The sequence below is a fragment of the Triticum urartu genome, chromosome 5A (assembly GCF_056163025.1).
Source record: "Triticum urartu cultivar PI428250 chromosome 5A, HENAU_Tu73, whole genome shotgun sequence".
Classification (NCBI taxonomy): Eukaryota; Viridiplantae; Streptophyta; class Magnoliopsida; order Poales; family Poaceae; genus Triticum; species Triticum urartu.
The window spans coordinates 312,138,937-312,152,072 of NC_141877.1; positions in this window are offsets into that span (position 1 = coordinate 312,138,937).

Consider the following 13,136-nt stretch of genomic DNA (forward strand, 5'->3'; position numbering starts at 1 on the left):
CCGCCGCCTTGGTTCTAAACCCAATTGTGGACGGCTTCTGACTTACCAAAGTGCTCATGGACGACGGCAGTGGGCTTAACCTCATCTATGAGGACACACTCGACAAAATGCATATTGACATAGCACGCATCGAGCAAAGCAGTACCACCTTTCGAGGCATCATCCCTAGTCGAGAAGCACGATGCTCGGGGAAAATCAAACTTGATGTAGTATTTGGCACGCCTGAGAATTACAGGTCCGAAGAGTTGCTCTTCCACATGGCTCCCTTCAATAGCAGATATCACGCCCTTTTAGGGCGGGATGCTTTCTCATGCTTCCAAGCCATACCCCATTACGGGTTCATGAAGCTTAAAATGCCAGGGCCCAATGGAATAAGCCATACCCCATCTGGACAAAGCACTCCGCGCTGAAAACAAAGACGCATCCTTGGCCCTTGAGGTACTATATGAAGCTCTTGCGGTCGAAGAACTAACCACCCTGCGATCCACGGTGGACAAGGATGACGTGATTCTTGATAAGAGACCTAAATCCACCTCCTTCAAGCCAGCAGATGAAATAGTTAAATTTCAAGTACACCCGATGGATCATAATAAAACAACGTCCATTGGAGCACAGCTGGATCTGACGGTAGACTCCGCCCTACGCGCGTTCCTATGCGAAAATTGGGATATCTTTGCCTAGCACCCTTCAGACATGTCTGGGATCCCACGCAGACTGGCCGAACACAACCTCAACATAAGAAGGGGTTCACACCAGTCAAGCAAACACTGTGGCGATTTTCCGAACCCAAACGACAAGCTATGGGGGAGGAGCTAGCCAAACTACTCGAAGCCGGGTTCATCAGAGAAATCAAACACCTGGACTGGCTAGCCAACTTGGTCATGGTACCAAAGAAGGATAAATCTTGGCGCCTTTGCGTCGATTCCAGGGACCTCAATAAGGCTTGACCTAAAGACCCCTTCCCGTTGCCCCGCATTGACCAGATTAGTGATGTGACTGCAGGACACGATTCATTGTGTTTCCTCGACGCTTACTCTGGATACCATCAGATTAAAATGAAGGAGTTCGACCAGGCCGCAACGTCGTTCATCACCCCATACGGGCCTTCCTGTTTCAACACTATGCCTTTTGGGCTTAAAAACACTGGTGCCACGTATCAACGCATGATTCAAATATGCTTGGAAAAAAAAATCGGCAAGACAGTTGAGCGTATGTGGACGACGTGGTCATCAAGACTAAACACGTCGAATCACTGGTGGACGATCTCCGCCTCACATTTGACAACCTTCGAACATACGACATACGACTCAATCCGGAAAAATGCATTTTTGGCGTCCCAGCCAGAAAGCTACTGGGGTTCATCGTCTCCAATAGAGGAAGTGAAGCAAACCCAGCCAAAATCCGAGCCTTGTCGCAACTGGCCATACCAACATACTTCAAGCAGGTCCAAAAACTAGCAGGGTGCATGGCAGCTTTGAGCCACTTCATCTCCAGATTAGGAGAAAAAATATTTCCACTTTATAGACTACTTAGACGCACCGACAACTTCGAGTGGACAGATGCGGCTATAGCCGGATTGGAAGAAATAAAAACCTTATTAGCAGGCAACCCAATCCTGGCCGCCCCAAGTGTTGGTGAGCCTATGTTGCTTTATATATCTGCAACTCACCAGGTAGTGAGCGCTGTACTCATTGTCGAGCGAGGGGAAGAGGGACATAAATTACCCATCCAGAAACCAGTGTACTATGTATCAGAGGTCCTCACACCATGAAAATCCCGATACCCTCACTACCAAAAGATAGCTTATGTGGTCTTTATGGCACCCCGAAAACTACGACACTATTTTTTAAGAGTGTTCGATCACGATAGCATCCGAAGTACCACTCAACGACATCATAAACAATAGGGATGCCACCGGTCTCATAGCTAAATGAGCCATCGACCTCTTACCGTTTGAAATAACATACAAACCGCGCCGAGCTATTACATCTCATGTGCTGGCCAACTTCGTCGCTGAGTGGACGGAAGCCGAGCTCCCTAAAGAGTACGGTTCTTACTCCAACTGGATCATGTACTTTGACGTCTCTAAAATGCTAGCCGGACTGGGGGCTGGTGTCATTTTCACATCCCATATGGGGGGCACAGTCCGCTACGTGCCGCAAATCATGTATACGGACTCCAATAACGCATCCGAATACGAGGCACTTCTGCATGGTCTCCGCATGGCTGTCTCCATGGGCATACAACACCTCGAGGTGCGTGGCAATTCAAACCTCGCAATATCTCAGGTAAATGGAGAGTTCGATGCAAAAGATCTGAAAATGGCGGCATATTGAAACGTCGTATTAAATATATCGGCTCGGTTTGAGGGGATTGAATTTCATCACATTCCTCGAGACAGTAATCAGGCAGCAGACATACTCGCCCGAATGGATGCCAAGCGCGACCCCGTCCCACCTAATACCTTTGTGGAAAGGCTCTTCAAGCCATCCGTGGTATGGCAGGACGAGAGCGGAGACGCTAGTGCGGACCTGACCACACCCCCATCAGTCGAACACAATACAGATATCATCGGGGGTTCGGATTCCGAAGCAACACCCTCTGCTCATGAGATCATGGCTGTTATTACTCCATGGACCGAACCCTTCCTGACCTACTTTAATAGGCAGGAGCTTCCGGATGATCAAAACGAGGCCCGTCGCATTGTTCGGCGCTCTAAAGCCTACAAAGTTCACGAGGGTGAACTGTACAAGAAAAGCACTACAGGAGTACTCCAAAGGTGCATCTTCGAAGAGGAGGGGCGGCAAATCTTGGCTGAAATACATGCTGGTCTGGGCGGCCATCACGCCACACTCGGGCCCTCGTAAGCAAAGCCTTCCGAACAGGTTTTTTCTGGCCAACAGCCCGAGCAGACGCACAAGCCCTTGTCCAACGTTGTGTGGGATGTTAGCTTTTCGCCAATCAAAGTCATATGTCTCCCACTTCCTTAAGAACAATCCCCATCACTTGGCCCTTCGCGGTCTGGGGGCTCGATATGGTCGGACCCCTTAAAGGGGGAAGCCACAAAAAGAAATATTTACTGGTTATGGTGGATAAATTAACTAAGTGGATCGAGGCCAAACCAGTCAAAACGGCTGAAGCAGGGCCAGTGATTGACTTTATATCCGGCGTGGTACACCGCTATGGTCTCCCGCACAGCATCATCACTGATAATGGCTCCAATTTTACGGCCGATGAGGTGAAAAATTGGTGTGCTAACTTGGGCATTAAACTCGACTATGCATCCATCTACCACCCTCAAACTAACGGTCAGATCGAACGAGCCAATGGCCTGATAATGAGCGGCATTAAACCTAGACTGGTGTGCTCCCTATGGGATTCAAATAAGCACTGGGTTGAGGAACTCGATTCCGTACTCTGGGGGCTGCGGACTACGCCTAATTGAACGACTGGATACACACCCTTCTTCATGGTGTACGGCGCAGAAGCTGTCTTGCCCTGCGACATTATTCATGACTCACCTTGAGTGCGCATGTACGAAGAGCGAGAAGCCGAGCTCGATCGGCAGGACGACCTAGACGACCTTGAAGAGGAGCAAGATATTACACAAGCCCGATCCGCATTTTACCAACAACAGGCCAAGCGATACCAAAGCAGAGAAGTGCGGGCCAAGACTGATACGTCTTCGTCGTATCTATAATTTTTGATTGTTTCATGCCAATATTATACAACTTTTGCATACTTTTGGCAACTTTTTATATAATTTATTGGACTAACCTATTGATCCGGTGCCCAGTGCCAGTTCCTCTATTTTGCATGTTTTTGTATCGCAGAAAATCCATATCAAACGAAGTCCAAATGCAATACAATTTTATGGAGAATTATTTTGGAATATATGTGATTTTTGGGAGTTGAATCACCACAAACGGAGGCCCACACAGCCCACAAGACACCAGGGCGTGCCAGAGGAGCCTGGCTCGTGGTGGTGGGTGGTGCTCACCTCGTACGTCGGTTGGAGCTCTATTTCGGGCGCAAGGAAGCTTATATCCGGAAAAAAATCATGTTAAAATCTCAACGCAATCGGAGTTACGCATCTCCCGGAATATAAGAAGCGGTTTTCGGCCAGATCTGGGGAATGCAAAACAGAAGAGAACAGAGAGGGAGATCCAATCTCGGAGGGGCTCCTACTGTTGGGGAACATAGTAATTTCAAAAAATTTCCTACGCACACGCAAGATCATGGTGATGCATAGCAACGAGAAGGGAGAGTGTGTCCACGTACCCTCGTAGACCGAAAGCGGAAGCGTTAGCACAACGAGGTTGATGTCTTCACGATCTGACCGATCAAGTACCGAACATACGACACCTCTGAGTTCTGCACGCGTTCAACTCGATGACATCCCTCGAACTCCGATCCAGCCGAGCTTTGAGGGAGAGTTCCGTCAGCACGACGGCGTGGTGACGATGTTGATGTTCTACTGTCGTAGGGCTTCGCCTAAGCACCACTACAATATTATCGAGGTGGACTATGGTGGAGAGGGGCACTGCACGCGGCTAAAAGATCCAAGAGATCAATTGTTGTGTCTATGGGGTGCCCCTCTCCTCCGTATATAAAGGAGGGGAGGAGAGGGCCGACCAAGGGGAGGAGGCGCGCCCAAGGGGGGAGTCCTACTCCCACCGGGAGTAGGACTCCTCCTTTTCCTATTTGGAGAGGGAGAGGGAAGAAGAGGAAGGAGGGAGGAAGGAAAGGGGGGGCCCGGCTCCCTTCCCAATTCAGATTGGGCTTGGGGGGTCGCGCCCCCTCCCTTGCTCCTTTCCCCTCCTTTCCACTAAAGCCCATTAAGGCCCATATACCTCCTGAGGGGTTCCGATAACCTCCCGGTGCTCCGGTATTATCCCGATCTCACCCGAAACCATTCCGGTATCCAAATATAGTCGTCCAATATATCGATCTTTACGTCTCGAACATTTCAAGACTCCTCATCATGTCCGTGATCACATCAGGGACTCTGAACTACCTTCGGTACATCAAAAACCATAAACTCATAATATAACCGCCATCGAACTTTAAGCGTGCGGACCCTACGGGTTCAAGAACTATGTAGACATGACCGAGACACATCTCCAGTAAATAACCAATAGCGGAACCTGGATGCTCATACTGGCTCCTACATATTCTACGAAGATCTTTGTCGGTCAAACCACATAACAACATACGTTGCTCCTTTTGTCATCGGTATGTTACTTGCCCGAGATTCGATCGTCGGTATCTCAATACCCAGTTCAATCTCGTTACCGGCAAGTCTCTTTACTCGTTCCGTAACACATCATCCCACAACTAACTCATTAGTTGCAATGCTTGCAAGGCTTAAGTGATGTGTATTACCGAGTGGGCCCAGAGATACCTCTCCGACAATCGGAGTGACAAATCCTAATCTCGAAAAACGCCAACCCAACAAGTACCTTCGGAGACACCTGTAGAGCACCTTTATAATCACCCAGTGACGTTGTGACGTTTGGTAGCACACAAAGTGTTCCTCCGGTAAACGGGAGTTGCATAATCTCATAGTCATAGGAACATGTATAAGTCATGAAGAAAGCAATAGCAATAAACTAAACGATCAAGTGCTAAGCTAACGGAATAGGTCAAGTAAATCACATCATTCTCCTAATGATGTGATCCCGTTAATAAAATGACAACTCTTTGTCTATGGCTAGGAAACATAACCATCTTTGATCAACGAGCTAGTCAAGTAGAGGCATACTAGTGACGCTATGTTTGTCTATGTATTCACGCATGTATCATGTTTCTGGTTAATACAATTCTAGCATGAATAATAAACATTTATCATGATATAAGGAAATAAATAATAACTTTATTATTGCCTCTAGGGCATATTTCCTTCAGTCTCCCACTTGCACTAGAGTCAATAATCTAGATTACACAGTAATGATTCTAACACCCATGGAGCCTTGGTGCTGATCATGTTTTGCTCGTGGAACAGGCTTAGTCAACGGGTCTGCAACATTCAGATCCGTATGTATCTTGCAAATCTCTATGTCTCCCACCTGGACTTGGTCCCGGATGGAGTTGAAGCGTCTTTTGATGTGCTTGGTTCTCTTGTGAAATCTGGATTCCTTTGCCAAAGCAATCGCACCATTATTGTCACAAAAGATTTTCATTGGACCTGATGCACTAAGTATGACACCTAGATCGGATATGAACTCCTTCATCCAGACTCTTTTATTTGCTTCTTCCGAAGCAGCTATGTATTCCGCTTCACATGTAGACCCCGCTACGACGCTTTGTTTAGAACTGCACCAACTGACAGCTCCACCGTTTAATAAAAACACGTATCCGGTTTGCGATTTAGAATCGTCCGGATTAGTGTCAAAGCTTGCATCGACGTAAACATTTACGACGAGCTCTTTGTCACCTCCATAAACGAGAAACATATCCTTCGTCCTTTTCAGGTATTTCAGGATGTTCTTGACCGCTGTCCAGTGATCCACTCCTGGATTACTTTGGTACCTCCCTGCTAAACTAATAGCAAGGCACACATCAGGTCTGGTACACAGCATTGAATACATGATAGAGCCTATGGCTGAAGCATAGGGAACATCTTTCATTTTCTCTCTATATTCTGCAGTGGTCGGGCATTGAGTCTTACTCAACTTCACACCTTGTAACACAGGCAAGAACCCTTTCTTTGCTTGATACATTTTGAACTTCTTCAAAATTTTGTCAAGGTATGTGCTTGTGAAAGTCCAATTAAGCGTTCTTGATAACCCACAAGTATAGGGGATCACAACAGTTTTCGATAAGTAAGAGTGTCGAACCCAACGAGGAGCTAAAGGTAGAACAAATATTCCCTCAAGTTCTATCGACCGCCGATACAACTCTACACACGCTTGGCGTTCGCTTTACCTAGAACAAGTATGAAACTGGAAGTACTTTGTAGGTGTTTTGGATAGACTTGCAACAAAGTAAAGAGCACGTAAATAAAAGCTAGGGGCTGTTTAGATGAAGACACGACTAAATTAGTTTTAGTAGAGAGCTTGTTGTCACGAGAAAGTTATTTGTCCCTAGGCAATCGATAACTAGACCGGTAATCATTATTACAATTTTATTTGAGGGAGAGGCATAAGCTAACATACTTTCTCTACTAGGATCATATGCACTTATGATTGGAACTCTAGCAAGCATCCACAACTACTAAAGATTCATTAAGGTAAAACCCAACGATAGCATTAAAGCATCAAGTCCCCTTTATCCCATACACAAACAACCTACTTACTCGGGTCTGTGCTTCTGTCACTCACGCCACCCACCATAAGCAAATCATGAACATATTGCAAACCCTACAGCGGGGATCCCTCACGCTTGCGCGACATGGAGAGCACCATAGGACAACACCAATAATAAAACATTGCAACTCAAACCAATCTTGATCATCAAATAGCCATTAGGACAAAACAGATCTACTCAAACATCATAGGATAGCCATACATCATAGGGAAATAATATATAGCATTGAGCACCATGTTTAAGTAGAGATTACAGCGGGTAAGAGAGAGGTTACACCGCTGCATAGAGGGGGGAAGAGTTGGTGAAGGCGGAGAAGTTGTTGGTGAAGATGACGGTGATGATGATGGCCCCCGGTGGCACTCCGGCGCCACCGGAAGCAAGGGGGAGAGGGCCCCCCTTCTTCTTCTTCTTCCTTTACCTCCTCCCTAGATGGGAGAAGGGTTTCCCCTCTGTTCTTTTGCCTCCATGGCGTGGGAGGGGCGAGAGCCCCTCCGAGATTGGATCTGTCTCTCTGTCTCTCTCTGTTTCTGTGTTCTGTTTTGCTGCCCTTTCACCGTTTCTTTTATATCCGGAGATCCGTAACTCCGATTGGAACGAAACCTTCGTCATGATTTTTTCCCAAAAATTAGCTTTCTTGTGGCCGAAGAAGGGTGTCAACCGCCTTACAGGTGGGTCACGAGGGTCAGGGGCACGCCCTAGGGGGGGGGGCGCCCCCTACCTCGTGCCCACCTCGGACACTGGTTCGCATTGATTTTTCCTCCAGATTTTCCAAATATTCCGAAAAGTATCTCCGTCCGTTTTTATCCTGTTCGGACTCCATTTGATATGGATATTCTGTGAAACCAAAAACATGCAACAGACATGAACTGGCACTAGGCACTGGATCAATATGTTAGTCCCAAAAATAGTATAAAAAGTTGCCAAAAGTATATGAAAGTTGAATGATATTGGCATGGAACAATCAAAAATTATAGATATGACGGAGACGTATCAGCATCCCCAAGCTTAATTCCTGCTCGTCCTCGAGTAGGTAAATGATAAAAAAGATAATTTTTGATGTGGAATGCTACCTAGCATAATCTTGATCTTATGTCTAATCATGGCATGAATATTAAGATATGAGTGATTCAAAGCAATAGTCTATCATTTGACATAAAAACAATAATACTTCAAGCCTACTAATAAAGCAATCATGTCTTTTCAAAATAACAAGGCAAAAGAAGGTTATCCCTACAAAATCATATACTCTGGCTATGCTCCATCTTCTTCACACAAAATACTCACGTCATGCACAACCCCGATGACAAGCCAAGCAAGTGTTTCATACTTTTGACGTTCTCAAACCTTTTCAACTTTCATGCAATACATGAGCGTGAGCCATGGACATAGCACTATAGGTGGAATAGAATGGTGGTTGTGGAGAAGACAAAAAGGAGAATATAGTCTCACATCAACTAGGCGTATCAACTGGCTATGGAGATGCCCATCAATAGATATCAATGTGAGTGAGTAGGGATTGCCATGCAACGGATGCACTAGAGCTATAAGTATATGAAAGCTCAAACTGAAACTAAGTGGGTGTGCATCCAACTTGCTTGCTCATGAAGACCTAGGGCATTTGAGGAAACCCATCGTTGGAATATACAATCCAAGTTCTATAATGAAAATTCCCACTAGTATATGAAAGTGATAACTCAAGAGACTCTCTATATGAAGAACATGGTGCTACTTTGAAGCACACGTGTGGTAAAAGGATAGTAACATTGCCCCTTCTCTCTTTTTCTCTCATTTTTTGTAGGCTTCTTTGGCCTCTCTCTTTTTTTGGGGGGCTTCTTTGGCCACTTTTATTTTGATAACCTCACATGGGACAATGTTCTAATAATGATGATCATCACACTTTCATTTACTTACAACTCGATATTACAACTCGATATCTAGAACAAAGATATGACTCTATATGAATGCCTCCGGCGGTATACCGGGATGTGCAATGATCTAGCGTAGCAATGACATAAAAAATGGACAAGCCATGAAAACATCATGCTAGCTATCTTACGATCATGCAAAGCAACATGACAATGAATTCTCAAGTCATGTATATGATGATGATGAAAATTGCATGACAATATATCTCGGAATGGCTATGGAAATGCCATGATAGGTAGGTATGGTGGCTGTTTTGAGGAAGATATAAGGTGGGTTTATGGTACCGGCGAAAGTTGCGCGGTACTAGAGAGGCTAGCAATGGTGGAAGGGTGAGAGTGCGTATAATCCATGGACTCAACATTAGTCATAAAGAACTCACATACTTATTGCAAAAATCTATTATTCATCGAAACAAAGTACTACGCGCATGATCCTAGGGGGGATAGATTGGTAGGAAAAGACCATCACTCGTCCCCGACCGCCACTCATAAGGAAGACAATCAATAAATACCTCATGCTCCAACTTCGTTACATAACGGTTCACCATACGTGCATGCTACGTGAATCACAAACCTCAACACAAGTATTTCTAAAATTCACAACCACCCACTAGCATGACTCTAATATCACCATCTTTATATCACAAAACTATTGCAAGGAATCAAACATATCATATTCAGTGATCTACAAGTTTTATGTAGGATTTTATGACTAACCATGTGAATGACCAATTCCTGTCATCTCTCTAAATAGATATAAGTGAAGCAAGAGAGTTTAATTATTTATACAAAAGATATGCCCACGCTCTAACAAATATAAGTGAAGCAAAAGAGCATTCTACAAATGGCGGTTGTCTATGTAAAGAGAAACATGCAATCCAAACTTCAAATGATATAAGTGAAGCACATGAAGCATTCTATAAAGCCATAGTCAAAGAATATAAGTGAAGTGCAAAGAGCATTCTATAAATCAACCAAGGACTATCTCATACCAGCATGGTGCATAAAAGAAAAATGAAAACTAAATGCAAAAGACGCTCCAAGATTGCACATATCGCATGAACGAAACGAATCCGAAAACATACTGATACTTGTTGAAGAAAGAGGGGATGCCTTCCCAGCATCCCCAAGCTTAGACGCTTGAGTCTCCTTGAATATTTACTTGGGGTTCCTCGGGCATCCCCAAGCTTGAGCTCTTGCCTCTCTTCCTTCTTCTCACATCAAGACCTTCTCGATCATCGAACACTTCATCCACACAAAACTTCAACAGAAAACTCGGTAAGATCCGTTAGTATAATAAATCAAATCACTACTCTAAGTACTGTTGCAAACCAATTCATATTTTGTTTTTGCATTGTGTCTACTGTAATATAACTTTTTCATGTCTTAATCCACTGATATGAATCGATAGTTTCATCAAAACAAGCAAACTATGCATCAAAAACAGAATCTGTCTAAAACAGAATAATCTGAACATTCACCATACTTCTGAAACTTGAAAACTTCTGCAAAAATTAGGAAAAATAAAAAATTTGTATAGGAAGACAGTGCAAAAAGAATCAGAACCATTTGATGTTCCAGCTAAAAATGTAAAATCGCGCACTACACCCAAAGTTTCTGTCCTGCACCGTACAAACCATCAAGCAAATGTAAACATCCTAAAGGCAAACCTTGGCACATTATTTTTATTTCTGAACTTTATAAAAGCACACAAAAGAAATAAATGACTCTCTAAAACTTTCGGGTTGTCTCCCTGGCAGTGCTTTCTTTAAAGCTATTAAGCTAGGCATATAGTGCTGAAGTAATGAATCCACCCGGATCCCAAGGTATATCAAAGACAATTTTAATTAACAATGATTTAGAGTTTAGTAGTGAGCACAAAGTAACATATATCATGTAACAATGAAGTCTAACTCTCTTCCTATGCATCGGCATTTCATAAAAGAACAATTCATGCACACATAGTAAAGGCCAATGCATAGTATAAATAGTTTTTTGCAATTTTATCGTATTGGAAACATAGAGAGGTGGAGATATAGTTCCTCTCTCATAATAATTGCAAGTAGGAGCAGCAAGCACATGCATATTATATCTATCAAAATCATCATGTGTAATAGTAAAAGGCAACCCATCAATATAATCCTTAATAAGGGCAAACTTCTTCGATATAGTGTAGTTTGGAGAATTCAAAAAGATAATAGGACTATCATGCGTGGGTGCAATAGCAACAATTTCATATTTAACATAAGGAAATATAGGAAGTTCATCTCCATAAGCATAATTCATATTGGCATCTTGGCCACAAGCACAACAAGCATAATCAAAAAGGGATATTTCAAAAGAATCCAAGGGATCATAACAGTCATCATAGCAATCATCCTTCGGTAAGCACAAAGGGGAATTAAACAATGTATGAGTTGAAGAGTTACTCTCATTAGAAGGTGGGCACGGGTGATCAATCCTCTCTTTCTCCTTTTGTTCTTCGCTCTCTTCCTCATCTTTTTCATCCAATGAGCTCACAGTTTCATCAATTTCTTCTTTCATAGATTCCTGCAAAATATTAGTCTCTTGTTGGACAGCGGAGACTTCCTCAATAAGTGCATTACTTTCGGAATTGTATTCATAATTCTCATAGCAATATTTGAGGATAGCTAAATTTTTAGATCTATAAACAACATCATCAAAATCTTCAAACTCTTTACACATAGATTCAATTTCATAAGCACCCATAAAAGCAACAAATTCTTCTATTTGTTCCACATCATAGTAATCATATATACCATTAGCATAAGAAGCTAAGGTTTTATTATCATTGAATTTGCATGAAAAGGGAAGGTGTGGAGCCTTCATCCTAGAGCAACAAGTATAATCATAACTCACGCATAATTGTCAAGCATACCACTTCAATATATGAATTTGATCCCATAATAGTTTCCCTTTTTGTGTCAAGCGATAATCCCTAAAGTATTCACGTTGATCCAACGTTACTCCCATTACATAATTAAATGGGGTTTTCTCAGGATTATCAAAGTAGTACATAATATCTTTCACATAACCAGCATCGAGGGTTTTAGGAGGTTCCCCATCTCCATGAGCAGAAAGTACACCTAATTTTTTTGGTATTTCGTGTTCCATATACATAACTAAAGATAGAGAACAACTAAGAACATCAAATAAAAATTACTTAGTGATAAAGCAAACAAGCAAACACGAGAATATTCACCCCACGCTATTGCTCCCCGGCAACGGCACCAGAAAAAGGTCTTGATAACCCACAAGTATAGGGGATCGCAACAGTTTTCGATAAGTAAGAGTGTCAAACCCAACGAGGATCTAAAGGTAGAACAAATATTCCCTCAAGTTCTATCGACCGTCGATACAACTCTACGCACGCTTGACGTTCACTTTACCTAGAACAAGTATGAAACCAGAAGTACTTTGTAGGTGTTTTTGGATAGGCTTGCAAGAAAGTAAAGAGCACGTAAATAAAAGCTAGGGGATTTTTAGATGAAGACACAACTAAATTAGTTTTAGTAGAGATCTTGTTGTCACGAGAAAGTTATTTGTCCTTAGGCAATCAATAACTAGACCGGTAATCATTATTACAATTTTATTTGAGGGAGAGGCATAAGCTAACATACTTTCTCTACTTGGATCATATGCACTTATGATTGGAACTCTAGAAAGCATCCGCAACTACTAAAGATTCATTAAGGTAAAACCCAACCATAGCATTAAAGCATCAAGTCCCCTTTATCCCACACGCAAACAACCTACTTACTTGGGCCTGTGCTTCTGTCACTCACACCACCCACCATAAGCAAATCATGAACATATTGCAAACCCTACAGCGGGGATCCCTCACGCTTGCGCGACACGGAGAGCACCATAGGACAGCAGCAG